This window comes from Primulina tabacum, chromosome 10 (genome assembly GCF_025594145.1).
Source record: "Primulina tabacum isolate GXHZ01 chromosome 10, ASM2559414v2, whole genome shotgun sequence".
Classification (NCBI taxonomy): Eukaryota; Viridiplantae; Streptophyta; class Magnoliopsida; order Lamiales; family Gesneriaceae; genus Primulina; species Primulina tabacum.
In genome coordinates this window covers 15,947,055-15,965,669 of record NC_134559.1, presented here as the reverse complement: position 1 = coordinate 15,965,669, position 18,615 = coordinate 15,947,055, and the positions used below count along the sequence as shown (strand labels likewise).

The window sequence follows — 18,615 nt, the reverse complement described above, 5'->3', positions numbered from 1 at the left end:
TATATCCCAAGAGTACGTGTGGAGAAAGCGACGATGGACAACACGCGGCACTGCTCTCGCCTAATCAGAACCATAATGTTAAGCGTTCTGGTGCGATGGGAGAGCTAGGATGGGTAACCTCCCTGGGAAGTACTCGTGTCACGACCGTTTACGTAAATTATGGATAAAACAGTCGAAATAATTGTTTTTAATGAGTTAAACGTCTCCGGAGTAATCTACGTAATACCCTTCTGCATAGAACCGGCTCACGACAACAAAAATCGCTAAGTATTCCCAGAAAACAGAAAAAAATAAGAAGAATAAAATAGCGAATGTAAAGCTATTATTATGCCTGGGATAAAATAAAATGGAACCGGAATCAATTTCGGACTTCCAAAGCGGATTTCTCGAGGAAACGAAAGCTTAACAGAAGCAAAAAATCGCAAATTAGAGGGTTTTAGAGAAGAAATTCGGCTAAAATCTCGCCAGCTCATTGCGGAGTAAAAAGTCTCGTTCGTTTGCCTGTTTACAATCAAATTAGGCTACAATTTTATCCAAATCCGGCAATGTTCGAGCTACGTTGATTTCACATGTCTTATCTGGTCCTGATCGAAATTCAAGTGATTTAAGCCGAAAATCATCTGTCAACAAGTAATCAAAAATAGAAAAACACGAAAAGGGGTGCTACACGAGGACTTCCCAGGGGTCAACCATCCTAGTATTGCTCTCGCCCAAGCACGCTTAACTTCGGAGTTCTGATGGGATCCGGTGCATTAGTGCTAGTATGATCGCACCAGACATTGAGTTGAATGTTCATTCTTATATCCCTCGAGTACGTGTGGAACGGGCGGCGATGGACAACACGCGGCACTGCTCTCGCCCAATCAGAACCATGAAGTTAAGTGTTCTGGCGCGATGGTAGAGCTAGGATGGGTGACCTCTCGTGAAAGTCCTCGGGTCGTGACCGTTTACGTAAATTATGGATAAAACAGTCGACATAATTGTTTTTAATTAGTTAACTGTCTCCGGAGTAATCTGGGTCATACTCTTCGGCACAGAACCGGCTCACGACAACAAAAATCGCTTAATGTTCCCAGAAAATAGGAAAAAAATAAGAAAAAGAAAATAGCGAATGTAAAGCTTTTCTTATGCATGGGTTGCGATAAAGTGGAACCGAAATCGAATTTCGAACTTCCTAAGCGGATTTCTCGAGGAAACGGAAGGTTAGCAGAAGTGGAAAATCGCAAATTAGAGGGTCTTAGAGAAGGAATTAGGTTAAAATCTCGCAAGCTCATTGCGGAGTAATGAGCCTCGTTCGTTTGCCCGTTTACAATCAAATTAGACTACAATTTTGTCCGAATCCGGCAGTGCCCGAGCTACGTTGATTTCACATGTCTTATCAGGTCCCGATCGAGATTCATATGATTTGAGCCGAAAATCGTCTGTCAACAAGTAATCAAAAATAGAAAAACACGAAAAAGGGTGCAACACGAGAACTTCCCAAGGGGTCACCCACCCTAGAACTGCTCTCGTTCAAGCACGCTTAACTTCGGAGTTCTGATGGGATACGGTGCATTAATGCTGGTATGATCGCACCAGACATTGAGTGGGATGTTTATTCTTATATCCCTCGAGTACGTGTGGAGCGGGCGGCGATGGACAACACGCGGCACTGCTCTCGCCTAATCAGAACCATGAAGTTAAGCATTCTGGCGCAATGGTAGAGCTAGGATGGGTGACCTCCCTGGGAAGACCTCGTGTCGCGACCGTTTACATAAATTATGGATAAAAAATTCGAAATAATTGTTTTTAATGAGTTACCCGTCTCCGGAGTAATCTGGGTCATACCCTTCCGCACAGACCGGCTCACGACAACAAAAATCGCTAAATGTTCCCAGAAAATAGGAAAAAAATAAAAAGAAGAAAAAAGCGAATGTAAAGCTTTTATTATGCCTGGGATACGATAAAGTGGAACCGAAATTGAATTTCGAACTTTCTAAGCGGATTTCTCGAGGAAACGGAAGTTAACAGAAGCGGAAAATCGCAAATTAGAGGGCCTTAGAGAAGGAATTCGGCTAAAATCTCGTCAGCTCATTGCGGAGGAATGAGTCTCGTTCGTTTGCCCGTTTACAATTAAATTAGGCTACAATTTTGTCCAAATCCGGCAGTGTCCGACCTACGTTGATTTCACATGTCTTATCTGGTCCCGATCGAGATTCAGATTATTTGAGCCGAAAATCGTCTGTCAACAAGTAATCAAAAATAGAAAAACACGAAAAGGGGTGCAACACGAGGAGTTCCCTGGGGGTCACCTATCCTGGTACTGCTCTCGCCCAAGCACGCTTAACTTTGGAGTTCTGATGGGATCCGGTGAATTAGTGCTGGTATGATCGCACCCGACATTGAGTGGATGTTTATTCTTATATCCCAAGAGTACGTGTGGAGAAAGCGACGATGGACAACACGAGGCACTGCTCTCGCCTAATCAGAACCATGAAGTTTAGCGTTCTAGTGCGATGGGAGAGCTAGGATGGGTAACCTCCCTTGGAAGTACTCGTGTCACGACCGTTTACGTAAATTATGGATAAAACAGTCGAAATAATTGTTTTTAATGAGTTAAACGTCTCCGGAGTAATCTACGTAATACCCTTCTGCATAGAACCGGCTCACGACAAAAAAAATCGCTAAGTATTCCCAGAAAACAGAAAAAAAAATAAGAATAAGAAAATAGCGAATGTAAAGCTGTTATTATGCCTGGGATAAAATAAAATGGAACCGGAATAAATTTTGGACTTCCTAAGCGGATTTCTCGAGGAAATGAAAGCTTAACAGAAGCGGAAAATCGCAAATTAGAGGGTTTTAGAGAAGAAATTCGGCTAAAATCTCGCCAGCTCATTGCGGAGTAAAAAGCCTTGTTCGTTTGCCCGTTTACAATCAAATTAGGCTACAATTTTGTCCAAATCCGGCAATGTTCGAGCTACGTTGATTTCACATGTCTTATCTGGTCCTGATGGAGATTCAAGTGATTTGAGCCGAAAATCATATGTCAACAAGTAATCAAAAATAGAAAAACAGGAAAAAGGGTGCAACACGAGGACTTCCCAGGGGTCAACCATCCTAGTACTGCTCTCGCCCAAGCACGCTTAACTTCGGAGTTCTGATGGGATCCGGTGCATTAGTGCTGGTATGATCGCACCAGACATTGAGTTGAATGTTCATTCTTATATCCCTCGAGTACGTGTGGAACGGGCGGCGATGGACAACACGCGGCACTGCTCTCGCCCAATCAGAACCATGAAGTTAAGTGTTCTGGCGCGATGGCAGAGCTATGATGGGTGACCTCCCGTGGAAGTCCTCGGGTCGTGACCGTTTACGTAAATTATGGAAAAAACAGTCGACATAATTGTTTTTAATGAGTTAACCGTCTCCGGAGTAATCTGCGTCATACCCTTCGGCGCAGAACCGGCTCACGACAACAAAAATCGCGTAATGTTCCCAGAAAATAGGAAAAAAATAAGAAGAAGAAAATAGCGAATATAAAACTTTTATTATACCTGGGATACGATAAAGTGGAACCGAAATAGAATTTCGAACTTCCTAAACGGATTTTTCGAGGAAACGGAAGCTTAACAGAAGCGGAAAATCGCAAATTAGAGGGTTTTAGAGAAGGAATTCGGCTAAAATCTCGCCAGCTCATTGCGGAGTAATGAGTCTCGTTCGTTTGCCCGTTTACAATCAAATTAGGCTACAATTATGTCCAAATCCGGCAGTGTCCGACCTCCGTTGATTTCACATGTCTTATCTGGTCCCGATCGAGATTCAGATATTTTGAGCCGAAAATCGTCTGTCAACAAGTAATCAAAAATAGAAAAACACGAAAAGGGGTGCAACATGAGGAATTCCCTGGGGGTCACCTATCCTAGCACTGCTCTCGCCCAAGCACGCTTAACTTCGGAGTTCTGATGGTATCCGGTGAATTAGTGCTGGTATGATCGCACCCGACATTGAGTGGGATGTTTATTCTTATATCATTCGATTATGTGTGGAGCGGGCGGCGATAGACAACACGCGGCACTGCTCTCGTCCAATCAGAACCATGAAGTTAAGCGTTCTGGCGCGATGGCAGAGCTAGGATGGGTGACCGCCCTTGGAAGTCATCGTGTCGCGACCGTTTACGTAAATTATGGATAAAACAGTCGACATAATTGTTTTTAATGAGTTAACCGTCTCCGGAGTAATCTGGGTCATACCATTCGGCACAGAACTGGCTCACGACAACAAAAATCGATAAATGTTCTTAGAAAATAGGAAAAAAATAAGAATAAGAAAATAGCGAATGTAAAGCTTTTATTACGCCTGGGATACAATAAAGTGAAACCGAAATCGAATTTCGAACTTCCTAAGCGGATTTCTCGAGGAAACGGAAGCTTAACAGAAGCGGAAAATCGCAAATTAGAGGGTCTTAAAGAAGGAATTTGGCTAAAATCTCGCAAGCTCATTGCGGAGTAATGAGTCTCGTTCGTTTTCCAGTTTACAATCAAATTAGTCTACAATTTTGTCCAAATCCGGCAGTGTCCGAGCTACGTTGATTTCACATGTTTTATCTATTCCTGATCGAGATTCAGAGGATTTGAGCCGAAAATCGTCTGTCACCAAGTAATCAAAAATAGAAAAACACGAAAAAGGGTACAACACGAGGACTTCTCAGGGGGTCACCCATCTTATCACTGCTCTCGCCCAAGCACGCTTAACTTCGGAGTTCTGATGGGATCCCGTGCATTAGTGCTTGTATGATCGCACCCGATATTGAGTTGGATGTTTAATCTTATATCCTTCGAGTATTTGTGGAGCGGGCAGCGATGGACAACACGCGGCACTGCTCTCGCCCAATCAGAACCATGAAGTTAAGCGTTCTGGCGCGATGGCAGAGCTAGGATGGGTGACCTCCCTGGGAAATCCTCGTGTCGCGACCGTTTACGTAAATTATGGATAAAACATTCAAAATAATTGTTTTTAATGAGTTAATCGTCTCTGGAGTAATCAGGGTCATACCCTTCCGCACAGAACCGGCTCACGACAACAAAAATCTCTAAATGTTCCCAGAAAATAGGAAAAAAATAAGAAGAAGAAAATAGCGAATGTAAAGCTTTTATTATGCCTGGGATACGATAAAGTGGAACCGAAATCGAATTTCGAACTTTCTAAGCGGATTTCTCGAAGAAACGGAAGCTTAACAGAAGCGGAAAATCGCAAATTAGAGGGTCTTAGAGAAAGAATTCGGCTAAAATCTCGCCAGCTCATTGCGGAGTAATGATTCTCGTTCGTTTGCCCGTTTACAATCAAATTAGGCTACATTTTTGTCCAAATCCAGCCGTGCCCGAGCTACGTTTATTTCACATCTATTATCTGGTCCCGATCGAGATTCAGATGATTTGAGCCGAAAATCGTCTGTGAACAGGTAATCAAGAATAGAAAAAGACGAAAAAGGGTGCAACACGAGGACTTCCCAGGTGGTCACCCATCCTAGTACTGCTCTCGTCCAAGCACGCTTCGCTTCGGAGTTCTGATGGGATCCGGTGCATTTGTGCTGGTATGACCGCACCCGACATTGATTGGATGTTTATTCTTATATCCCAACAGCACGTGTGGAGAAGGCGACGATGGACAACACGCGGCACTGCTCTCGCCCAATCAGAACCAAGAAGTTAAGCTATCTGGCGCGATGGCAGAGCTAGGATAGGTAACCTCCCTGGGAAGTACTCGTGTCACGACCGTTTACGTAAATTATGGATAAAACAGTCGAAATAATTGTTTTTAATGAGTAAGCCGTATCCGGAGTAATCTACGTAATACCCTTCTGCACAGAACCGGCTCACGACAACAAAAATCGCTAAGTATTCCCAGAAAATGGAAAAAAAAATAAGAAGAAGAAAATAGCGAATGTAAAACTATTATTATGCCTGTGATAAGATAAAATGGAACCGGAATAAAATTTCGGACTTCCCAATCGGATTTCTCGAGGAAACGGAAGCTTAACAGAAGCGAAAATCGCAAATTAGAGGGTTTTAGAGAAGAAATTCGGCTGAAATCTCGCAAGATCATTGCGGAGTAATGATTCTCGTTCGTTTGGCAAAAATTTTGTCCAAATCCTGCAGTGCCCGAGCTACGTTGATTTCACATGTCTCATCTGGTCCCGATCGAGATTCAGATGATTTGAGCCGAAAATTGTCTGTCAACAAGTAATCAAAAATAGAAAAACACGAAAAGGAATGCAACACGAGGACTTTCCAAGGGGTCACCCATCCTAGTACTGCTCTCGCCCATGCACGCTTAACTTCGGAGTTCTGATGGGATCCAGTGCATTAGTGCTGGTATGATCGCACTTGATATTGAGTGGGATGTTTATTCTTATATCCTTCGAGTATGTGTGGAGCGGGAGGCGATGGACAACACGCGGCACTGCTCTCGTCCAATCAGAACCATGAAGTTAAGGGTTCTGGCACGATGGCAGAGCTAGGATGGGTGACCTCCCTTGGAAGTCCTCGTGTCGCTACCGTTTACGTAAATTATGGATAAAACAGTCGACATAATTGTTTTTAATGAGTTAACCGTCTCCGTAGTAATCTGGGTCATACCATTCGGCACAGAACCGGCTCACGACAACAAAAATCGATAAATGTTCCCAGAAAATAGGAAAAAAATAAGAAGAAGAAAATAGCGAATGTAATGCTTTTATTATGCCTGAGATACGATAAAGTGGAACCGAAATCGAATTTCGAACTTCCTAAGCGGATTTCTCGAGGAAACGGAAGCTTAACAGAAGCGGAAAATCGCAAATTAGAGAGTCATAAAGAAGGAATTTGGCTAAAATCTCGCAAGCTCATTACGGAGTAATGAGTCTCGTTCGTTTTCCCGTTTAAAATCAAATTAGTCTACAATTTTGTCCAAATCTGGCAGTGCCCGAGCTACGTTGATTTCACATGTTTTATCTATTCCTGATCGAGATTCAGATGATTTGAGCCGAAAATCGTCTGTCATCAAATAATCAAAAATAGAAAAATACGAAAAGGGGTACAACACGAGGACTTCACAGGGGTCACCCATCCTAGCACTGCTCTCGCCCAAGCACGCTTAACTTCGGAGTTCTGATGGGATCTTGTGCATTAGTGCTGGTATGATCGCACACGATATTGAGTTGGATGTTTATTCTTATATCCTTCGAGTATGTGTGGAGCGGGCGGCGATGGACAACACGCGGCACTGCTCTCGCCCAATCAGAACCATGAAGTTAAGCGTTCTGGCGCGATGGAAGAGCTAGGATGGATGACCTCCCTGGGAAGTCCTCGTGTCGCGACCCTTTACGTAAATTATGGATAAAACATTCAAAATAATTGTTTTTAACGAGTTGATTGTCTTTGGAGTAATCTGGGTCATACCCTTCCGCACAGAACCGACTCACGACAACAAAAATCGCTAAATGTTCCCAAAAAATAGGAAAAAAATAAGAAGAAGAAAATAGCGAATGTAAAGCTTTTATTATGCCTGGGATACGATAAAGTGAACCGAAATTGAATTTCGAACTTACTAAGCGGATTACTCGAGGAAACGGAAGCTTAACAGAAGCGGAAAATCGCAAATTAGAAGGTCTTAGAGAAGGAATTCGGCTAAAATCTAGCCAGCTCATTGCGGAGTAATGAGTCTCGTTCGTTTGCCCGTTACCAATCAAGATAGGCTACAATTTTGTCCAAATCCGGCAGTGCCCGAGCTACGTTGATTTCTCATGTCTTATCTGGTTCCGATCGAGATTCAGATGATTTGAGCCGAAAATCGTCTGTCAACAAGTAATCAAAAATAGAAAAACACGAAAATGGGTGCAACACGAGGACTTCCCAGGTGGTCACCCATCCTTGTACTGCTCTCGTCCAAGAACGCTTAGCTTCGGAGTTCTGATGGGATCCGGTGCATTAGTGCTGGTATGATCGCACCCGACATTGAGTGGATGTTTATTCTTATATCTCAAGAGTACGTGTGGAGAAGGCGACAATGGACAACACGCGGCACTGCTCTCGCCCAATCAGAACCATGAAGTTAAGCGTTCTGGCGCGATGGCCGAGCTAGGATGGGTAACCTCCCTGGGAAGTACTCGTGTCACGATCGTTTACGTAAATTATGGATAAAACAGTCGAAATAATTGTTTTAAATGAGTTATCCGTCTCCGGAGTAATCTGCGCCATACCCTTCCGCACAGAACCGGCTCACGACAACAAAAATCGATAAATGTACTCAGAAAATAGAAAAAAAAATAAGAAGAAGGAAATAGCGAATGTAAAACTATTATTATGCCTGGGATACGATAAAATGGAACGGGAATCGAATTTCGTAATTCCTAAACGGATTTCTCGAGGAAACGGAAGCTCAACAGAAGCGGAAAATCGCAAATTAGAGGGTCTTAGAGAAGGAAGTCGGCTAAAATCTCACCAACTCATTGCGTAGTAATGAGTCTCGTTCGCTTGCCCATTCACAATCAAATTAGCCTACAATTTTGTCCAACTCCGGCAGTGCCCGAGCCATGTTGATTTCACATGTCTTATCTGGTCCCGATCGAGATTCAAATGATTTGAGCCGAAAATCGTCTGTCAACAAGTAATCAAAAATAGAAAAACACGAAAAGGGGTGCAACACGAGGACTTCTCAGATGGTCACCCATCCTAGTACTGCACTCGCCCAAGCACGCTTAACTTCAGAGTTCTAATGGGATCCGGTGCATTAGTGCTGGTATGATCGCACCTGAAATTGAGTGGGATGTTTTTTCTTATATCCTTCGAGTACGTGTGGAGCGGACGGCGATGGACAACACGCGGCACTGTTTTCGCCCAATCAGAACCATGAAGTTAAGCGTTCTGACGCGATGGCATAGCTAGGATGGGTGACCTCCTTGGGCAGTCCTCGTGTCGCGACCGTTTACGTAAATTATGGCTAAATAGTAGAAATAATTATTTTTAATGAGTTAACCGTCTCCAGAGTAATCTACGTTATACCCTTCCGCAGAGAACTGGCTCACGACAACAAAAATTGTTAAATGCTCCCATAAAATAGGAAAAAACAAAACAAGAAGAAAATAACGAATGTAAAGCTATTATTATGCCTGGGATACGATAAAATGGAACCGGAATCGAATTTCGGACTTCCTAAACGGATTTCTCGAGAAAACAGAAGCTTAACAGAAGCGGAAAATCGCAAATTAGAGGGTCTTAGAGAAAGAATTCGGCTAAAATCTCGCCAGTTCATTGCGGAGTGATGAGTCTTGTTCGTTTGCCCGTTTACAATCAAATTAGCCTACAATTTTGTCCAAATCCGGCAGTGCCCGACCAACGTTGATTTCACATGTCTTATCTGGTCCCGATCGAGATTCAGATGATTTGAGCCGAAAATCGTCTGTCAACAAGTAATCAAAAATACAAAAACACGAAAAGGGGTGCAACACGAGGACTTTCCAGGGGGTCACCCATCCTAGTACTGCTCTCTCCCAAGCACGCTTAACTTCGGAATTATGGTGGGATCCGGTGCATTAGTGCTGGTATGATCGCTCATGATATTGAGTGGGATGATTATTCTTATATCCCTTAAGTACGTGTGGAGCGGGCGGCGATGGACAACACGCGGCGCTGCTCTCGCCCAATAAGAACCATGAAGTTAAGCGTTCTGGCGCGATGGCAGTGCTAGGATGGGTGACCTCCCTGAGAAGACCTCTTGATGCGACCGTTTACGTAAATTATGGATAAAACTGCCGAAATAATTGTTTTTTATGAGTTATCCGTCTCCGGAGTAATCTGCGTCATACCCTTCCGCACAGAACCGGCTCACGACAACAAAAATCGATAAATGTACTCAAAAAATAGAAAAAAAAAAAAAGAAGAAGGAAATAGCGAATGTAAAGCTATTATTATGCCTGGGATACGTTAAAATGGAACGAGAATCAAATTTCGTACTTCCTAAACGGATTTCTCGAGGAAACGAAAGCTCAACAGAAGCGGAAAATCGCAAATAGAGGGTCTTAGAGAAGGAATTCGGCTAAAATCTCACCAGCTCATTGCGTAGTAATGAGTCTCGTTCGTTTGCCCGTTTACAATCAAATTAGCCTACAATTTTGTCCAAATCCGGCAGTGCCCGAGCTATGTTGATTTCAGTCGAAATAATTTTTTTTAATGAGTTAACCGTCTCCGGAGTTATCTGCGTCATACTCTTCCGCACAGAACCGGCTCACGAAAACAAAAATCGATAAATGTTCCCAGAAAATGGAAAAAAAATTAGAAGAAGGAAATAACGAATGTAAAGCTATTATTATTCTTGGGATACGATAAAATGGAACCGGAATCGAATTTCGAACTTCCTAAGCGGATTTCTCGAGGAAACGAAAGCTTAACAGAAGCGGTAAATCGCAAATTAGATGGTCTTAGAGAAGGAATTCGGCTAAAATCTTGTCAGCTCATTGCGTAGTAATGAGTCTCGTCCGTTTGCCCGTTTACAATCAAATTAGCCTACAACTTTGTCCAAATCCGGCAGTGCCCGAGCTACTTTCATTTCACATGTCTTATCTGGTCCCGATCGAGATTCAGATGATTTGAGCCGAAACTCGTCTGTAAACAAGTAATCAGAAATAGAAAAACACGAAAAGGGGTGCAACACGAGGACGTCGCAGGGGGTCACCCATCCTAGTACTGCTCTCGCCCAAGCACGCTTCACTTCGGAGTTCTGATGGGATCCGGTGCATTAGTGCTGGTATGATCGCACCCGACATGTGGTGGGATGTTTATTCTTATATCCCTCGAGTACGTGTGGAGCGGGCGGCGATGGACAACACGCATCACTGCTCTCGCCCAATCATAACCATGAAGTTAAGCGTTCTGGCGCGATGGCAGAGCTAGGATGGGTGACCTCCCTGGGAAGTCGTCGTGTCGCGACCGTTTACGTAAATTATAGCTAAAAAATTTGAAATATCTGTTTTTAATGAGTTAACCGTCTCCGGAGTAATCTGCGTCATACCCTTCCGCACAGAACCGGCTCACGACAAAAAAAATCGATAAATGTTCCCAGAAAATAGAAAAAAAAATAAGAAGAAGGAAATAACGAATGTAAAGCTATTATTATTCTTGGGATAAGATAAAATGGAACCAGAATCGAATTTCGAACTTCCTAAGCGGATTTCTCGAGGAAACGAAAGCTTAACAGAAGCGGTAAATCGCAAATTAGAGGGTCTTAGAGAAGGAATTCGACTAAAATCTCGCCAGCTCATTGCGGAGAATGAGTCTCGTCCGTTTTTCCGTTTACAATCAAATTAGCTTACAATTTTGTCCAAATCCGGCAGTGCCCGAGCTACTTTCATTTCACATGTCTTATCTGGTCCCGATCGAGATTCAGATGATTTGAGCCGAAAATCGTCTGTCAACAAGTAATCAAAAATAGAAAAACACGGAAAAGGGTGCAACACGAGGACTTCCCAGGGGGTCACCCACCCTAGTACTGCTCTCGCCCAAGCACGCTTAACTTCGGAGTTCTGATGGAATCCGGTGCATTAGTGCTGGTATGATCGCACCCGACATTGAGTGGGATGTTTATTCTTATATCCCTCGAGTACGTGTGGAGCGGGCGGAGATGGACAACACGCGGCACTGCTCTCGCCCAATCATAACAATAAATTTAAGCGTTCTGGCGCGATGGCAGAGCTAGGATAGGTGACCTCCCTGGGAAGTCGTCGTGTCGCGACCGTTTACGTAAATTATAGCTAAAAAATTTGAAATATCTGTTTTTAATGAGTTAACCGTCTCCGGAGTAATCTGCGTCATACCCTTCCGCACAGAACCGGCTCACGACAAAAAAAATCGATAAATGTTCCCAGAAAATAGAAAAAAAAATAAGAAGAAGGAAATAACGAATGTAAAGCTGTTATTATTCTTGGGATAAGATAAAATGGAACCAGAATCGAATTTCGAACTTCCTAAGCGGATTTATCGAGGAAACGAAAGCTTAACAGAAGCGGTAAATCGCAAATTAGAGGGTCTTAGAGAAGGAATTCGACTAAAATCTCGCCAGCTCATTGCGGAGAATGAGTCTCGTCCGTTTTTCCGTTTACAATCAAATTAGCTTACAATTTTGTCCAAATCCGGCAGTGCCCGAGCTACTTTCATTTCACATGTCTTATCTGGTCCCGATCGAGATTCAGATGATTTGAGCCGAAAATCGTCTGTCAACAAGTAATCAAAAATAGAAAAACACGAAAAGGGGTGCAACACAAGGACTTCCCAGGGGGTCACCCATTCTAGTACTACTCTCGCCCAAGCACGCTTAACTTCGGAGTTCTGATGGGATCCGGTGCATTAGTGCTGGTATGATCGCACCCAATATTGAGTGGGATGTTTATCCTTATATCCCTCGAGTACGTGTGGAGCGGGCGGCGATAGACAACACGCGGCACTGCTCTCGCCCAATCATAACCATGAAGTTTAGCGTTCTGGCGCGATGGCAGAGGTAGGATGGGTGAGCTCCTTGGGAAGACCTCGTGTCGCGACCGTTTACGTAAATTATGGATAAAACAGTCGAAATAATTGTTTTTAATGAGTTAATCGTCTCCGGAGTAATCTGCGTCATACCCTTCCGCACAGAACCAGCTCACAACAACAAAAATCGATAAATGTTCTTAGAAAATAGAAAAAAAATAAGAAGAAGGAAATAACGAATGTAAAACAATTATTATGCCTGCGATACGATAAAATGGAACCGGAATCGAATTTCGAACTTCCTAAGCGGATTTCTCGAGGAAACGAAAGCTTAACAGAAGCGGTAAATCGCAAATTAGAGGGTCTTAGAGAAGGAATTCGGCTAAAATCTCGCCAGCTCATTGCGTAGTAATGAGTCTCGTCCGTTTGCCCGTTTACAATCAAATTAGCCTACAATTTTGTCCAAATCCGGCAGTGCCCGAGCTACTTTCATTTCACATGTCTTATCTGGTCTCGATCGAGATTCAGATTATTTGAGCCGAAAATCGTCTGTCAACAAGTAATCAAAAATAGAAAAACACGAAAAGGGGTGCAACACGAGGACTTCCCAAGGGGTCACCCATCCTAGTACTGCGCTTTCGCCCAAGCACGCTTAACTTCGGAGTTCTGATGGGATCCGGTGCATTAGTGCAGGTATGATCGCACCCGACTTTGAGTGGGATGTTTATTTTTATATCCCTCGAGTACGTGTGGAGCGGGTGGCGATGGACAACACGCGGCACTGCTCTCGCCCAATCATAACCATGAAGTTAAGCGTTCTGGCGCGATGGCAGAGCTAGAATGGGTGACCTCCATGGGAAGACCTCGTATCGCGACCGTTTACGTAAATTATGGATAAAACAGTCGAAATAATTGTTTTTAATGAGTTAACCGTCTCCGGAGTAATCTGCGTCATATTCTTCCGCACAGAACCGGCTCACGACAACAAAAATCGATAAATGTTCCCAGAAAATAGAAAAAAAATAAGAAGAAGGAAATAACGAATGTAAAGCTATTATTATGCCTCGGATACGATAAAATGGAACCGGAATCGAATTTCGAACTTCCTAAGCGGATTTCTCGAGGAAACGAAAGCTTAACAGAAGCGGTCAATCGCAAATTAGAGGGTCTTAGAGAAGAAATACGGCTAAAATCTCGTCAGCTCATTGCGTAGTAATGAGTCTCGTTCGTTTGCCCATTTACAATCAAATTAGCCTACAATTTTGTCCAAATCTGGCAGTGCCCGAGCTACTTTCATTTAACATGTCTTATCTGGTCCCGATCGAGATTAAGATGATTTGAGCCGAAAATCGTCTGTCAACAAGTAATCAAAAATAGAAAAACACAAAAAGGGGTGCAACACGAGGACTTCCCAGGGGGTCACCCATCCTAGTACTGCGCTTTTTCCCAAGCACGCTTAACTTCGGAGTTCTGATGGGATCCGGTGCATTAGTGCTGGTATGATCGCACCCGACTTTTAGTGGGATGTTTATTCTTATATCCCTCGAGTACGTGTGGAGCGGGCGGCGATGGACAACACGCGGCACTGCTCTCGCCCAATCATAACCATGAAGTTAAGCGTTCTGGCGCGATGGCAGAGCTAGGATGGGTGACCTCCCAGGGAAGACCTCGTATCGCGACCGTTTACGTAAATTATGGATAAAACAGTCGAAATAATTTTTTTTAATGAGTTAACCGTCTCCGGAGTAATCTGCGTCATACCCTTCCGCACAGAGTCGGCTCACGACAACAAAAATCGATAAATGTTCCCAGAAAATAGAAAAAAAATAAGAAGAAGGAAATAACGAATGTAAAGCTATTATTATGCCTGGGATACGATAAAATGGAACCGGAATCGAATTTCGAACTTCCTAAGCGGATTTCTCGAGGAAACGAAAACTTAACAGAAGCGGTAAATCGCAAATTAGAGGGTCTTAGAGAAGGAATTCGGCTAAAATCTCGTCAGCTCATTGCGTAGTAATGAGTCTCGTCCGTTCGCCCGTTTACAATCAAATTAGCCTACAATTTTGTCCAAATCCGGCAGTGCCCGAGCTACTTTCATTTCACCTGTCTTATCTGGTCCTGATCGAGATTCAGTTGATTTGAGCCGAAAATCGTCTGTCTACAAGTAATCAAAAATAGAAAAACACGAAAAGAGATGCAACTGGAGGACTTCTCAGGGGGTCACCCATCCTAGTACTGCTCTCGCCCAAGCACGCTTAACTTTGGAGTTCTGATGGGATCCGGTTCATTAGTGCAGGTATGATCGCACCCGACATTGAGTGGGATGTTTATTCTTATAACCCTCGAGTACATGTGAAGCGGGTGGCGATGGACAACACGCGGCACAGCTCTCGCCCAATCATAACCATGAAGTTAAGCGTTCTGGCGCGATGGCAGAGGTAGGATGGGTAACCTCCCTGGGAAGACCTCGTGTCGCGACCGTTTCCGTAAATTATAGATAAAACAGTCGAAATAATTGTTTTTAATGAGTTAAGCGTCTCCGGAGTAATCTGCGTCATACCCTTCGGCACAGAACCGGCTCACGACCACTAAAATCGATAAAGTTCCCAGAAATAGAAAAAAAAATAAGAGAAGGAAATAACGAATGTAAGCTATTATTATTCTTGGGATACGATAAAATGGAATTAGAATCGAATTTCGAACTTCCTAAGCGGATTTCTCGAGGAAACGAAAGCTTAACAGAAGCGGTAAATCGCAAATTAGAGGGTCTTAGGGAAGGAATTCGGCTAAAATCTCGTCAGCTCATTGCGTAGAATGAATCTCGTCCATTTGCCCGTTTACAATCAAATAAGCCTACAATTATGTCCAAATCCGGCAGTGCCCGAGCTACTTTCATTTCACTTGTCTTGTCTGGTCCCGATCGAGATTCAGATTATTTGAGCCGAAAATCGTCTTTCAACAAGTAATCACAAATAGAAAAACACGAAAAAGGGTGCAACACGAGGACTTCCCAGGGGGTCACCCATCCTACTACTACTCTCGCCCAAGCACGCTTAACTTCGGATTTCTGATGGGATCCGGTACATTAGTGCTGGTATGATCGCACCCGACATTGAGTGGGATGTTTATCCTTATATCCCTCGAGTACGTGTGGAGCGAGCGGCGATGGACAACACGCGGCACTGCTCTCGCCCAATCATAACCATGAAGTTAAGCGTTCTGGCGCGATGGCAGAGCTAGGATAGGTGACCTCCCTGGGAAGACCTCTTGATGCGACCGTCTACGTAAATTATGGATAAAACAGTCGAAATAATTTTTTTTAATGAGTTAACCGTCTCCGGAGTAATCTGCGTCTTATCCTTTCGCACAGAACAGGCTCACGACAACAAAAATCGATAAATATTCCCAGAAAATAGAAAAAAAAATAAGAAGAAGGAAATAACGAATGTAAAGCTATTATTATTCTTGGGATACGATAAAATGGAACCAGAATCGAATTTCGAACTTCCTAAGCGGATTTATCGAGGAAACGAAAGCTTAACAGAAGCGGTAAATCGCAAATTAGATGGTCTTAGAGAAGGAATTCGGCTAAAATCTCGTCAGCTCATTGCGTAGTAATGAGTCTCGTCCGTTTGCCCGTTTACAATCAAATTAGCCTACAATTTTGTTCAAATCCGGCAGTGCCCGAGCTACTTTCATTTCACATGTCTTATCTGGTCCGATCGAGATTCAGATGATTTGAGCCGAAAATCGTATGTCAACAAGTAATCAAAAATAGAAAAAAACACGAAAAGGGGTTAACACGAGGACTTCCAGGGGGTCACCATCCTAGTACTGCTCTCAAGCCACTTAACTTCGGAGTTTGATGGGATCCGGTGCATTAGTGCTGGTATGATCGCACCCGACATTGAGTGGGATGTTATTCTTATATCCCTCGAGTACGTGTGGAGCGGGCGGCGATGGACAACACGCGGCACTGCTCTCGCCCAAAATCATAACCATGAAGTTAAGCATTCTGGCGCGATGGCAGAGGTAGGATGGGTGACCTCCCTGGGAAGACCTCGTGTCGCGACCGTTTACGTAAATTATGGAATAAAACAGTCGAAATAATTGTTTTAATTAATGAGTACCGTCTCCGGAGTAATCTGCGTCATACCCTTCCGCACAGAACCGGCTCACGACAACAAAAATCGATAAATGTTCCCAGAAAATAGAAAAAAAAATAAGAAGAAGGAAAATAACGAATGTAAAGCTATTATTATGCCTGGGATACGATAAAATGGAACCGGAATCGAATTTCGAACTTCCTAAGCGGATTTCTCGAGGAAACGAAAGCTTAACAGAAGCGGTAAATCGCAAATTAGAGGGTCTTAGAGAAGGAATTCGGCTAAAATCTCGTCAGCTCATTGCGTAGTAATGAGTCTCGTCCGTTTGCCCGTTTACAATCAAATTAGCCTACAATTTTGTCCAAATCCGGCAGTGCCCGAGCTACTTTCATTTCACATGTCTTATCCGGTCCGATCGAGATTCAGATGATTTGAGCCGAAAATCGTCTGTCAACAAGTAATCAAAAATAGAAAAACACGAAAGGGGTGCAACACGAGGACTTCCCAGGGGGTCACCCATCCTTAACTTCGGAGTTTTGATGGGATCCGATGCATTATTGCTGGTATGATCGCACCTAACATTGAGTGGGATGTTTATTCTTATATCCCTCGAGTACGTGTGGAGCGGGCGGCGATGGACAACACGCGGCACTGCTCTCGCCCAATCATAACCATGAAGTTAAGCGTTCTGGCGCGATGGCAGAGTAGGATGGGTGACCTCCCTGGGAAGACCTCTGTCGCGACCGTTTACGTAAATTATGGATAAAACAGTCGAAATAATTGTTTTTAATGAGTTAACCGTCTCCGGAGTAATCTGCGTCATACCCTTCCGCACAGAACCGGCTCACGACAACAAAAATCGATAAATGTTCCCAGAAAATAGAAAAAAAAATAAGAAGAAGGAAATAACGAATGTAAAGCTATTATGTTGGGATACGATAAAATGGAACGGAATCGAATTTCGAACTTCCTAAGCGGATTTCTCGAGGAAACGAAAGCTTAACAGAAAGTGGTAAATCGCAAATTAGAGGGTCTTAGAGAAGGAATTCGGCTAAAATCTCGTCAGCTCATTGCGTAGTAATGAGTCTCGTCGTTTGCCGTTTACAATCAAATTAGCCTACAATTTTGTCCAAATCCGGCAGTGCCCGAGCTACTTTCATTTCACATGTCTTATCTGGTCCGATCGAGATTCAGATGATTTGAGCCGAAAATCGTCTGTCAACAAGTAATCAAAAATAGAAAAACACGAAAAAGGGGTGCAACACGAGGACTTCCCAGGGGGTCACCCATCCTAGTACTGCTCCGCCCAAGCACGCTTAACTTCGGAGTTCTGATGGGATCCGGTGCATTAGTGCTGGTATGATCGCACCCGACATTGAGTGGGATGTTTATTCTTATATCCCTCGAGTACGTGTGGAGCGGGCGGCGATGGACAACACGCGGCACGCTCTCGCCCAATCATAACCATGAAGTTAAGCGTTCTGCGCGATGGCAGAGTAGGATGGGTGACCTCCCTGGGAAGACCTCGTGTCGCGACCGTTTACGTAAATTATGGATAAAACAGTCGAAATAATTGTTTTAATGAGTTAACCGTCTCCGGAGTAATCTGCGTCATACCCTTCCGCACAGAACCGGCTCACGACAACAAAATCGATAAATGTTCCCAGAAAATAGAAAAAAAAATAAGAAGAAGGAAATAACGAATGTAAAGCTATTATTATGCCTGGATACGATAAAATGGAACCGGAATCGAATTTCGAACTTCCTAAGCGGATTTCTCGAGGAAACGAAAGAACAGAAGCGGTAAATCGCAATTAGAGGTCTTAGACATGGAATTCGGCTAAAATCTCGTCAGCTCATTGCGTAGTAATGAGTCTCGTCCGTTTGCCCGTTTACAATCAAATTAGCCTACAATTTTGTCCAAATCGGCAGTGCCCGAGCTACTTTCATTTCACATGTCTTATCTGGTCCCGATGAGATTCAGTGATTTGAGCCGAAAATCGTCAGTCAACAAGTAATCAAAAATAGAAAAA

At 43.5% G+C, this 18,615-nt stretch overlaps 19 non-coding genes and 1 pseudogene across 19 annotated transcripts; all 20 read right to left on the bottom strand.

Annotated features, from left to right (window-relative positions):
* Positions 1–657: 657 nt before the first annotated feature.
* Positions 658–775, bottom strand: LOC142508165 (5S ribosomal RNA). Its single transcript, XR_012806393.1, has one exon. It is a non-coding gene; the product is annotated as a 5S ribosomal RNA (ribosomal RNA).
* Positions 776–1,458: 683 nt separating this feature from the next.
* Positions 1,459–1,577, bottom strand: LOC142509196 (5S ribosomal RNA). Its single transcript, XR_012807381.1, has one exon. It is a non-coding gene; the product is annotated as a 5S ribosomal RNA (ribosomal RNA).
* A 681-nt stretch (positions 1,578–2,258) lies between these two features.
* On the bottom strand, positions 2,259–2,377 carry LOC142515587 (5S ribosomal RNA). Its single transcript, XR_012811424.1, has one exon. It is a non-coding gene; the product is annotated as a 5S ribosomal RNA (ribosomal RNA).
* A 682-nt stretch (positions 2,378–3,059) lies between these two features.
* LOC142514676 (5S ribosomal RNA) lies at positions 3,060–3,177 on the bottom strand. Its single transcript, XR_012810560.1, has one exon. It is a non-coding gene; the product is annotated as a 5S ribosomal RNA (ribosomal RNA).
* A 683-nt stretch (positions 3,178–3,860) lies between these two features.
* LOC142509625 (5S ribosomal RNA) lies at positions 3,861–3,979 on the bottom strand. Its single transcript, XR_012807791.1, has one exon. It is a non-coding gene; the product is annotated as a 5S ribosomal RNA (ribosomal RNA).
* A 683-nt stretch (positions 3,980–4,662) lies between these two features.
* On the bottom strand, positions 4,663–4,781 carry LOC142509421 (5S ribosomal RNA). Its single transcript, XR_012807595.1, has one exon. It is a non-coding gene; the product is annotated as a 5S ribosomal RNA (ribosomal RNA).
* Positions 4,782–5,464: 683 nt separating this feature from the next.
* LOC142513729 (5S ribosomal RNA) lies at positions 5,465–5,583 on the bottom strand. Its single transcript, XR_012809659.1, has one exon. It is a non-coding gene; the product is annotated as a 5S ribosomal RNA (ribosomal RNA).
* Positions 5,584–6,245: 662 nt separating this feature from the next.
* LOC142515351 (5S ribosomal RNA) lies at positions 6,246–6,364 on the bottom strand. Its single transcript, XR_012811202.1, has one exon. It is a non-coding gene; the product is annotated as a 5S ribosomal RNA (ribosomal RNA).
* Positions 6,365–7,047: 683 nt separating this feature from the next.
* LOC142509441 (5S ribosomal RNA) lies at positions 7,048–7,165 on the bottom strand. The gene has a single exon (XR_012807615.1). It is a non-coding gene; the product is annotated as a 5S ribosomal RNA (ribosomal RNA).
* A 682-nt stretch (positions 7,166–7,847) lies between these two features.
* On the bottom strand, positions 7,848–7,966 carry LOC142515131 (5S ribosomal RNA). Its single transcript, XR_012810990.1, has one exon. It is a non-coding gene; the product is annotated as a 5S ribosomal RNA (ribosomal RNA).
* Positions 7,967–8,649: 683 nt separating this feature from the next.
* On the bottom strand, positions 8,650–8,768 carry LOC142514101 (5S ribosomal RNA). Its single transcript, XR_012810011.1, has one exon. It is a non-coding gene; the product is annotated as a 5S ribosomal RNA (ribosomal RNA).
* A 683-nt stretch (positions 8,769–9,451) lies between these two features.
* Positions 9,452–9,570, bottom strand: LOC142511633 (5S ribosomal RNA; annotated as a pseudogene).
* A 1,083-nt stretch (positions 9,571–10,653) lies between these two features.
* On the bottom strand, positions 10,654–10,772 carry LOC142514195 (5S ribosomal RNA). Its single transcript, XR_012810101.1, has one exon. It is a non-coding gene; the product is annotated as a 5S ribosomal RNA (ribosomal RNA).
* Positions 10,773–11,455: 683 nt separating this feature from the next.
* On the bottom strand, positions 11,456–11,574 carry LOC142509283 (5S ribosomal RNA). Its single transcript, XR_012807466.1, has one exon. It is a non-coding gene; the product is annotated as a 5S ribosomal RNA (ribosomal RNA).
* A 683-nt stretch (positions 11,575–12,257) lies between these two features.
* Positions 12,258–12,376, bottom strand: LOC142507158 (5S ribosomal RNA). The gene has a single exon (XR_012805420.1). It is a non-coding gene; the product is annotated as a 5S ribosomal RNA (ribosomal RNA).
* A 683-nt stretch (positions 12,377–13,059) lies between these two features.
* Positions 13,060–13,180, bottom strand: LOC142515124 (5S ribosomal RNA). The gene has a single exon (XR_012810983.1). It is a non-coding gene; the product is annotated as a 5S ribosomal RNA (ribosomal RNA).
* Positions 13,181–13,863: 683 nt separating this feature from the next.
* On the bottom strand, positions 13,864–13,984 carry LOC142506908 (5S ribosomal RNA). The gene has a single exon (XR_012805181.1). It is a non-coding gene; the product is annotated as a 5S ribosomal RNA (ribosomal RNA).
* A 683-nt stretch (positions 13,985–14,667) lies between these two features.
* Positions 14,668–14,786, bottom strand: LOC142508568 (5S ribosomal RNA). Its single transcript, XR_012806775.1, has one exon. It is a non-coding gene; the product is annotated as a 5S ribosomal RNA (ribosomal RNA).
* Positions 14,787–15,465: 679 nt separating this feature from the next.
* Positions 15,466–15,584, bottom strand: LOC142513600 (5S ribosomal RNA). Its single transcript, XR_012809539.1, has one exon. It is a non-coding gene; the product is annotated as a 5S ribosomal RNA (ribosomal RNA).
* Positions 15,585–17,835: 2,251 nt separating this feature from the next.
* LOC142513214 (5S ribosomal RNA) lies at positions 17,836–17,953 on the bottom strand. The gene has a single exon (XR_012809173.1). It is a non-coding gene; the product is annotated as a 5S ribosomal RNA (ribosomal RNA).
* Positions 17,954–18,615: the final 662 nt, after the last annotated feature.